A 7,886-nucleotide genomic window follows, 5' to 3' on the forward strand; every position below is an offset into this window, starting at 1 on the left:
CCCCTGAAATATTAAGATTTGGAGAAAGTTAAGTCCCACTTTGCATGGAGCCTAACCCTGAAAGGTTCAGTTCCAAAGGAGAAGGGCACTGGGACCATCTCTGCTGGAGAAGGGGGAGCCGTTTCACGGTCTTAATTAGAACCTGCATTCCTCTGACAATCCACCTAGACGCTGTTCGTAGCTATGCGGTCTCTGCAGAGTGTGTCAGCATCTCCCCTCCTCCCAAGTGGGGACGTTTGTTTTGAAGAATGCCTTAGAAGCTGCACAAATGCATTCAACTGGTTGCTTTGCTAATTACATCACACATACCACAGTTACCGCAGTGGGCTGAATCTAATTATGGTAAATGCGTCTACACTGAGATTTCCAGTACACCCCGAGAGAGGTTTTGAAGATTTCAGGCTTTGGGGGGAAAAAGGCTGGAATAGAGTCTGGCCACCCTGTTCCGATGGTCTGGGGTAATATAAACACAAGGCAGGGCTCTGGGTAGGATTCTTGAAACAAACTCTCAAAGGGGCCAGAAGGAACGGAGTACACTGTCCACATTGGATGGCTCCCTTTAGAGAATTCTGTGCTGAGAACGCAAAAAGCCCAGCTCTTTGGATGCCAAGGGAAAATACAAGACTCTCACCTGCCTCTTCCATTTCACAAGCTTTAAGTGAGCATCAGCTTTTACCAAGAGCTCTGCGTGATAGTTTGGGAAAAAAACCAAGGCTGATGAGGACAGCTCAGGGCAGGCCAGTCTATGCAGGATCCCGGGCAGCCTCATGATTTGGTGCTACTTGAATTGAATATTCTTTGTTTGATATTTATTTAGTGGGTATGGGGGGGAAAGGATTTAATACTCTCTGTATTCAGAAGTAATTTGCTTATTTTACCACCAATTGGCTACAATAAAATGTTCAAAAAATTCTGCCATTTACAAGAATTTTTGTTTACTTCCCCATTTTAAATTGTGATTTGTTTTCAAATCAGACAATTTTAAGCAGAAGGACATACTGGCGAGTTTTGAATGCAGGCAATAATATAATTCCCTCACTGCCTATAAATAGCACCCTACCAACCACATGTGATTTCAGAATGATGGCTGACTGCCTATCACCTTCAGACCACACCGTCCCCTGGGTGGTCTCAGAGTAGTGTGATATTCTTGTTACTACATATTTTTCATATATGATTTATAATTTGAAAAAAAAATTGGCCAGTGTTATTGAAATCCAATTTCTTAGGTTTATTCTAGTTTTATTCCTCAGGTTGTTAAAAGTAGGATCTTTTCTTCTATATTTTACAATTGATCACTGTTCCCATATTTTGGGCTATTTTTTTTAGTACTGATTTAGTCTAAATTTTGTTCATAGCTGCCTTTTTGAATTTTCTTATCCATTTTTGTATTTTTTTCCTATTAGTTTCTTATTTTTCCCCCTTAAATATCTGATCATATCATCTACACATACTGCAACCCTTCTGGCAAGTTTGGAACTCGTTAGCCCCTTGTCTTCTCTGGTTGTGCGGGCCTGTGTCTCTAGACACACCTCTTGAAAGGTGCTAGTGAATTTGGAAGTCCTTGGTTTGTTGCTAATTTTAGTGGGAATGTTTTTCGTGTCTTTCCATTAACCATGACTGCAGCTTTTAGAAGAGGATATGTATTTTTGGTTTCATGGAACTTTCTCGATATGGCCTGCCTTCACGCCTTTGTACATATTTCCCCTCTTTTACTTGGGAAAACTGTACTTAACCTTCATGGCCCCTTTCAAATTCAATCTTCAGCATGAAGTCTTCCTCACGACTCAGGCTATTAGTCTTCTGCTCTTCTGCTGTCCCCACAACACCCAGCTCATCATTATATGTAGCACAGAATACATTGTTTCGTAACCATCTGTCTTTCCGTAGGCTGTGAGCCCCCTTAGATCAGGTGTCTTGTTCAGAGCTTGCTAAGGAGTGGACCAGCCAAGCTACTTCTGGGAGCACTGATCTAGTAAAGGACCTATCCGTGGACTGAGTCTCAGTGTATAATCTCTCTTGGCCCCATGACTTTAAGTACTGTCAGTAGGGAGTGGTCCCCAATTGATCTCTCTTGCCCTGACCTGTCCATTGAGCAAGTTCATTCAACTGCCAACTTGATTTATGCCAATTCAAGCCACACCACCACATGTATCATGTCTGAAACAGAATTCTTGATTCCCTGTGCCACCAAATCTGTTGCTGACGACCCTCCCGCTCCACCTGTCCCCGTCTCAGCCAGTGGTACTAGAGCTATCTGGACTCCTTTCTCTCTCACATCTTACACCAGACCATCAGCAAGGCCGGTAGGAACCACTACGAAGACGGAGTGTGAAAGGTTTAGAATAATGTGAAAAGGAATTTACCATTTTTACAGATACACGAAGCATAAATGCCCGTGTTTTGTTCTGTATGTAAGAGACCAGTAACAGTGGTTGCCTTTAGGGAGGGAAATGGGATGGCTGGGATACAGAAATGGGAGGGAGACTAGCTTTCCACCCTTCCGGCTCTGAGTTTTGAACCATGTGCCTGCCTTACCTCTTAAAAACCAATTAAGGAGCAGGAGGATGAAGACAGTAGTCGTTTTACCTTGTGTTTGAGACTAGAGTGTGCGGGAGTGGGGCGGTTCGCAGAGATGAAACTGAATAACGAAACCGATCTTGCAGAATTATGAACATCAGAGAGAATATCCTTAACACTTAGCAGAGTGCCTGGCCTGTTTTAAGTGTCCAATAAATGTGAGCTATTATTACCCACAGATTACATAACAGAATCACACATCATTTAGTGAGGTGGGAGGTTTGATTTTGCAGGTTTAACTAGGGTAGAGTGAATTCTCCGGTTACTCTTTTCACGTTGCACATCCAGATGGCGGGATCTGGTGAGGGCCAGCTGGAAGTCCCGAGGGCCCCGACTATGAGGGGTGAGCCGGAGCTTGGCCTGGAGCCGTAGTTCCGGCCCAGCCTCGGCCCCGAGGGCATCGGGCCCAGAACACACCTCTCCCCTGAGGCAAGCGGAGCCTGTAGGAAACCCCTGCTCGGCTTGAACCTTGCCCGGACTTAAAGGAGGGTGTGCTCCCGCCCCCTTGGACACAGCCGATTGGATAAGGCCTGAACACTTGACCCAAGCTGAGCCAATCAGATTTTCTTCTTTGTGAGCGTGCCACTTGAACCAAAGGCGAATCGGGTCATCGTCTCTCTCCGGCTGGTGGTGTGTGGGGTCGGGGTGGGAGCTGTGGGCTAGAGCAGCAGCAGAACCCAGTGCTCTGTAAGACGGAGGGCGCCCAGTTGCCGGTTCCAGTCCCTTCTAGAGGCACAGGTGCATGAGTGCTTTTGTGACTTGTCACGTGTCTCTGGGTTCTTCAGATTTATGTGTCTTCCCCCACCCACCCACCTTTTTCTTGAGGCCAAGTTAACTTGGTTTCTGTTTTTTTCTGTTGTTGGGGGAGGGGATGTAACCAAACCATGAAAACCCATACAGACATTGACAGTGATAAACCCCAACCTCCCTTTGACAGTAACAGAGTCACACGGGACGAGCCCAACCCGCGGCTGTGCCCTTGGAGACCAGCTCGGACACGTCTCCCGGAAGGCGAGCCCTGTGCAGGGAAAGGCAGTCTGTCTGGGGTACTTCAGGCTGCTGAAGGTGGGTGTGGAGAGCTGGACCTAAGGGGCTTCCCCAGGGGATCGGCCCTGGCTGGGGTGTTGGTCTCCTAGAGCAGCCCTAACCAAGGACCAAGAAGTGGGGGGGTCTGGGGCGGGGTTTAGTGGGTCACAGTTCTGGAGGCTAGAAGTCTGAATCCTGTCAGCAGAGCCACGTCCTTCTTGAGACCTGTCAGCTTCTGGGGGCGCCTGTCCATCCCAGGCATTCTGTGACTTAGAGTTGCTTTACTCGCCGCTGCCACCAGAGTGTGTGTCTGTCTGTCTGTCTTCGCCTGACATTCTCCTACGCGTGGGTCTGTGGCCCAATTTCCTTTTTATAACAACACCAGTCAGTGGATTAGGGCCCCCCCTTAATGACCTTCATTCTACCTGTAAAGATCCTACTTCCAAATAAGGTCACATGCATAGGTGGGGGGAGGTTAGAACTTCAACATATCTTTTGGGGAGCACAGCTGAGCCCACAGCAGCTGTCCACGGAAGAGCAGTGCTGCTACTCACTGCGTGGGTTACTGTCTAGGCAGGAAAACCCAAACCACTAGGTGTTTAAAGCAGAGGGGATGGGGCGCCTGGGGGGCTCAGTCATTAAGCGTCTGCCTTCAGCTCAGGTCATGGTCCCAGGGTCCTGGGATCGAGCCCCGCATCGGGCTCCCTGCTCCGCGGGAAGCCTGCTTCTCCCTCTCCCACTCCCCCTGCTTGTGCGCTCGCTCTCTCTTTCTGTCAAATAAATCTTAAAACACACACACAAAGAGGAGATAGAAGATGCTGAGAAGACAAACAAGAAAACATGACCGCCCTAGAGATTAGCAAAAGCAGAGGGCTCCTACCACATCTAAGGCAGGGGCAGGGAGTGAGGGTCTGTGTTAGGGGCGCCTGGGCGCTGGGTCCCTCCCTGAGTGGAAGCTAGGACATGGCAGCTCTGTCCTGAGGGAGCTGATGCCAGAGAGAAGAGAGAAAGGGAAGAAACAGCTGGCCTTCCTCCTCCTGCCACCTCTGATCTCCCAGCCAGGCCCCCGCCGGCTGGGGAGCCAGTTCATGTATGGGTGGTGGTCCTCTGTTTTTCCGTGTCTTTATTTCTGCCGGGTTCCAGGCTTTATACTCCTTTGCTGTGGGGATTTTTCCAGAGGGGAAGTAGAAGCTGAATGAAGGGCCTGCTCTTCTATAAAACACTAACCTCTATGCCGGAGCTGAAGGGGGAGAGCCATGCCTCCCATGACAGGAAGAGCGAGAGAAGCAGCTCTTGGAGAATGGCAGAGTGGAGGACGGGCGACAGTGGCTGAGCTTAGAGGAACCAGACATAAATGTAGCCAAGTGGGGTACAATGGTTCCCTCGAGCCCATTTTCTAAGAACTTGGCCTTTCTAACCATTTTAAGCCCTATATTGGCATGGCTTCTGCCAAGAATAAGACCAAAAGATGTTAGGGGCGAGTCTGACATACATCAGGGACGGGACAACGATGCCCCCTCCCCTGCCACCCACGGGTGGCCGGGGCCCTCGCCTTAGGTGCTGCCCCGCATGGGGAGGGGTGGTCTGTCTGCGTCTGAGACTGAAGGCGGCCGTGTGGCCGTGCCCGGGGCACTGTGACTAGACCTCAGAGCGATGGCTGAGTGGTGTACCTGGGAAGCCAGGCCCACTCATGGCCTTCCCCGCTCTGCCTGCCGTCCTGAGCCTCCTTGTCCATCGGAGGCCCGAGAGCCCATAGGGATGCCTGCAGCAGCTCCCAGGCTCTTGGGACCAGAGGTCCTGAGTTCTCAGGATCCTCCTAAAAGCCCTGGGCTTTCAGGGCAAACCTACGAGCTGGAATTTCCTGCTGCTCTGGCAGGATGAGAGCTTAGTCAGCTTTGAGTTCAAGAAAATAAACAGAAATGTGTGTTTTTGCACAGGAATCGTGGACTGAGGCTCATGGCCACTCGGTTGCATGTCTGACTTCCCCAGGTCCCTGGTAGCCAAGACTGTCTGCCTCCCCTCCCAGGCCAACACCTAGTAAGTGCTCTATCAATATTTGCTGGATCTAGTCAAATCTTGGGAGGGCCCCCCTCTACTTCCTGCAGCCGTGGCCTCTGGGCATCAGCCCCAGGAGGCATCAGTCCCGACTGTCCTCTAAACCCCGCTGACACGGGAGGGGACAACACGGGCGGTTTCTGTCCAGGCAGGCATCCCCTCCGTGGTGAGGAACACCTCTAAAGTTGCCTCGCATCCCAGGGCTCCCTGGCCGATCCTTGGAATTTTCAAGTGCCCCAAGCTATTGTGAGTGCATTCTATGTTTATATTCCAAGTGGCTTGAATCTTTGCCTTGCAAAAAAACACAAGTTGGAAAGTTAATTCATTCCTTTATGTCAAAGTAATTGCAATTTCACCCTAATCCGTTCTTGTCAAAGACATTGCTACCATGCAGGGAGTTATCTTTTACAAGAGACACTTCAAGGTGATTTAATAACAACACTTGCAATGAGTCACATTTTCCCTGTAGTCACCCACTCTTCGGCCTAGGAGAATAGGGTTTCAAGTACAGAAGAGAGAAGGCATTTGGCTAGGCTCGTAGCCCACTTACCTACTCTCAGCCAAAGGCACACCTTCGAGAAAAGAGAAAACTCTAATGAGCACCTGTGGTAACTAAGGTGCCAAAGGCATCTTTCAGAGCAATGCCATTTTTATTGGTTTGCTTTAGGGCAACCTGTATTCATCCCGTCTCTGAAGCTTCTTAGGACACTTAGGAATTTGACAACTGTGGATAAAGAGGAAATTTCCTATTGAAATCAATTAATGATGCCGCAAATACTTACTGAGCCCCTACCACTGACTCTGAGCTCAGCGTTGATACTAGGCTTTGCCAGTGGCCCTCACCCAGCTGAGCATTTCCTGGAGTAGCTCATACTCCTGCGCATGCTCACTGTCTCTGTCCCTTCCCCGCCGCCCCCCCCACCCCCCCGCAGGCTTTCTCTGAGTTGGAGAACTAGAAATTTATGTCACAGATACTCCTTTTATTTTTTTGAATCCTATCTGCACAATAAAAGGAATTGGAGTGGGTTTTTCTGATCTAACCAAACCTCACTGCACAGCGGGAGAACGTTTGCTCCTGCTTCACACTTTCTCATTCTTGTCACACACTAGATCAGGCCAAGAGGCAAAGAGCACTGGCTGGATGGTGGCTAAGCTTCAGGAGATTTGGGTAGGAAAGGCCAGCAGGTGGCCCAGTCTTGAAGACTGTTCCGCTCCAGAGGGGTGAAGTCTTCTCCCACCGCCACACCTCGAGACTCGCCATAAACGTTAGCCTCACCCTGACAGGAATTCAGGCTAGAGAGCAATCTCAGGGGGTACTGTCTTTGAAAAGCTTACCATAATGTCTCCCTGAAAAAAAAAAAAATACATACACAAATTACATTTTTAAACCAACACTAGCCAATTAAGACGAGAGGACAACTTTGCCAAGTGCCAATTACTCCCTCTTCCAGGTGGAATTTTCTGGGCATGCCAGCCCTGGTATGTCTTGCCACAGGCAGATTCCCTACCCCTACCCATAAAAACCCATGCTGGCTACTCCTCATGGATTTCTTAGTGTGTTTCTTTTAACTAGATTTCTAAAACAAGGAACAATGTAATTGGCGTGTAATGACAGGTTAACAGGATTGTCTTAACAGAACCTGCGTATTTTCAGTTCAGACTTTCACTAGCCAAGATGTTCTCTGTACAGAAGAAAACCGACCCGTCAGAGCCATGAGAAGACATGCCGAACCGCGGGAGAGTTGTGACCCAGACTGAAAGAGTCAAGTTTGCATCTTGATTAGAAGAAAAAAAAAAAAAAAAACTGCTGTTCTTATCCATGTGTGATGTCATATTCTGAATACGGTCATTTCAGGTATAAAATTACTTGGAGTTTGGCCACCTTGAGCCCTCTGAAATGAAACGGGAGAGAAGTGAATTTAAATCATTGGAGGCTTGAGCCGTCGGGGCTAAACTTTCAAAAGTTAGAAAAACAAAAAGCTAGAGCAGCTGCCTCTGTGCTGACATTCATTCCCCCTCCCTTCCCCCCCACCCCCCTCCACCTTTGGCTTGCCTTGGTTGGACCGAATCCTCTGTCATAACAGAGAATCTAAACTACCAGCAAAGCACCCTTATGCCCGGGAGCCATTCCAGGGAAAACAGAGCAGAACATTTGAACCTGGGATACTTACCCAAGTCCCCCGTGGCTCTGAGTCTCAGGGGCTCTCTGCATGAGGTCCTTGCAG

At 48.9% G+C, this 7,886-nt stretch overlaps 1 long non-coding RNA gene across 1 annotated transcript; it reads left to right on the forward strand.

Annotated features, from left to right (window-relative positions):
* Positions 1-3,246: 3,246 nt before the first annotated feature.
* Positions 3,247-7,624, forward strand: LOC145716933 (uncharacterized). Its single transcript, XR_014139872.1, has 3 exons — positions 3,247-3,645; positions 5,544-5,643; positions 7,316-7,624. It is a non-coding gene; the product is annotated as an uncharacterized LOC145716933 (long non-coding RNA).
* Positions 7,625-7,886: the final 262 nt, after the last annotated feature.

Source organism: Leptonychotes weddellii, chromosome 14, assembly GCF_054177405.1.
Source record: "Leptonychotes weddellii isolate Sample4059 chromosome 14, ASM5417740v2, whole genome shotgun sequence".
NCBI classification, from domain to species: Eukaryota; Metazoa; Chordata; class Mammalia; order Carnivora; family Phocidae; genus Leptonychotes; species Leptonychotes weddellii.